A 2,829-nucleotide genomic window follows, 5' to 3' on the forward strand; every position below is an offset into this window, starting at 1 on the left:
AAAAAAAAAAAAAAAAAAAAAAAAAAAAAAAAAAAAAAAAAAAAAGAGAAGTAAAGAAAGAAAAAAAGAGGGCAAGGTTTTCTAGCCCCTCTGACCCAAGAATATGGAAAATACAGGATTACTGGCAGTTCCTGGAGTTTGAGGATAGCCTATCAGGAGGCTTCAAGGAGTAGTAATAGGCTGAAGTCCCCTTCCATCTGTTTTAGTAATGCTCCATTTTCAGACCAGGGACTGCTTCTCCGAATGGCTCATGAAGAAGTGACCGCCCTGAGTTGACCTAAACACTAAAAGCTACAGTCTTTTTCCCCTGCTGTTTTTGGGTTTGCATGGAAAGGTTTAGGTTGGGAGTGGTGAGGGGGCAGTTTACAGGGGTGGCTTCTGTGAGGAGCTGCTTCCCCCATGACTGACAGAGCCAATGCCAGCCAGCTCCGAGACAGACCTGCCACTGGCCAAGGCTGAGTTCATCCACAATTATGGTTGCACCTCTGGGATAATAGATTTAAGAAGGGGAAAATACCCTTCACAGTTACAGTTGGAGAGAGAATATGAGAGAAGCAGCCCTGCAGACACCAAGGTCAGTGAAGGAAGAGAGGGAGGAGGTGCTCGAGGCACTGGAGATTCACCTGCAGCCCATGGTGAAGACCATGGAAGGTAAAACCTTGTTCCTAAAACCTCACACAGATTCCAGAAAACAGCAAGGGAGGGGCTGAAAATCCAGCTGCTAGACCAGATAGCAGCATCTGTACAGGTAGTGATGTAAAACCTCTCTTACTTTGTCTGCTCACAATCTCCTGTTGTTCAAGTTGACCAAGTAGCAAAGATAGGCTTAGGGATCTTTGCAATTTGGCTGCGAGATCACATTTTCTGAGCATTCTGGCAGCTGGTAAGTTTTTGGGGCTGGGAATGACAATAGGCCGACCTGTCTCTGAGGCTTAAATAGGTATTTTTCTCTACAAACAAGAAGCTTTTCAATTTGACCTCATTAACAGGGCTTTCCACAGCAGGAATTAGAACTAATTTCCAGGTAAAATTTTTCAGAGAAAAAAGCCTATCTGCCTCTTTTTTCATGGTTACATGGATTTGAAGCACTACAGCAAGGCATAGACACAACAGGAACAGGGAAGGTATTGAAAGAAAACACTCCAATCAGCACAGATCTTGAGCCCTTAAGTAGCACAAGGCATTTATTAGCTTGCAGCTAAGAGCTATGAGCACTTGCTAGAAAAACCTTGTCACCCTTGTGAGTCGCACAGGGACATGCTATACTCACTTGAAATCAAAACAAAATCATCCATTTCCCGGAACACTACCGGCACAAAGCGTAAGTGAAGTGACAGGATACAAGAAGAAAGGGCTGATGGAAGAATAAAGAAGGTCAAGAGTCTCTTTCAATTGGTTTCCTCTGGCTGCAGAGAGATTGTGGCAGGTCCCAAGAGCCACAGGGCTTCTGGGGTCACCCAGAGCCCACAGCAGAGCTTCCAAGGCCCGTGCCGGCACCTCCAGAATCCACCCGCACTCATCACCCGGCATCTCTTAAGTGTCCATCTAACCTATTGCTTCGGAGCCTGGCTTTGTCCCCACTGAGTCAAAGGGGGAAGGATTTGGGTCACTGTGGGCTTTTGTTAGAAAGGTTCCCTAAATTAGCTCCTCTGTTTGAGATAAAAGAAAGAAAGAGGTCCATCTTTATTTTCCCTATTCACCCACCATAATTACTCCATCTCATCCCTGTCTGCTATTCACTAGCTCTCAGCAAGGCCCCAGCAGCCAGGTCACAGGTCAGCATGGAGGACAAGCCCCTGCTTCCCTGAAAAGGATTGAAATGTCTTAAGCGCAGCTTCAGCAGCTTCCAGAATGTGCCAATTCCTTCTGAAAAAGCAGGCTTGGTGAACCACACCAGCAGTGACATGGTGAGGAGACCACAGGTCTGGAAATCACTGCTCCTGCACTTCATTCTCTGGTGGTCATTTGGTTTGCTCGGGATCTCGGGAGAACGATTAATATACCCCTGATGTCTTTACAGTGCACTGCTTTATTTCTCCAGATTATATAGCAAGCACTTGCCTTGTGAATTTTCAGATCTACTCATCTGCCTCGTATGTATCTTCATTTTCACTTCAATACCTAGTTTTGCTGTTGCTGTTATTAATTTTCAAAGGGCAATTTTTCCATTTTCTCTAAGGCCTGGGAGAAGATCTTACCTGTACGAGATAGTACTTGACAATACACAGATATCTAACAGCCACTCTAACTTCTCATGACACAAGTTTTTCTACTTGAAGTCTTTTACACAGAAAGGATTTCCTGAAACAATTAACTTTAACAATTGTCAAAACACTTCATCTTGAGTTCCTATAAAGCAGTAGCTGCACCAGAAGCCAAATCCCCAGATTACACTCAGCCAACCAAAAGAAACGTGATTTATTATTCCTGCATTCAGTCACCACCTATGCATTTGGATACCTGCTATGAAGAACTAGGAAAACCAAATTAGCCATAGAAAGTATTTTTAACAAACTACTGCCAATAGCCCACAGGTTTGGACACATCGGGCTCTGCTCTCCACCCCTGTGTTTGCTGAGGCACCACAGAGTCATGGCTGATGTCCCTGTAGGATAAACTGCTCTTTTTATTCCCACGCTTCACTTACAGTCTAATACAAGCACTGTACTAGTTTTCTCTTCTTTCTACCATGCTGTCAGCTTTATCCCTGCTGGAAATTTGCAATGGATAAAGCAGGATAACTGGTGTTTTCACTCATGATTTCATGCAACTACTTATATTACAAGACCCATATATTTTTGTATCACTCTTCCAGGCAGCTCCTCTCCT

This window comes from Empidonax traillii, unplaced genomic scaffold (assembly GCF_003031625.1).
Source record: "Empidonax traillii isolate 1590-97213 ecotype Southwest subspecies unplaced genomic scaffold, ASM303162v1 scaffold16:size2589160, whole genome shotgun sequence".
NCBI lineage: Eukaryota > Metazoa > Chordata > Aves > Passeriformes > Tyrannidae > Empidonax > Empidonax traillii.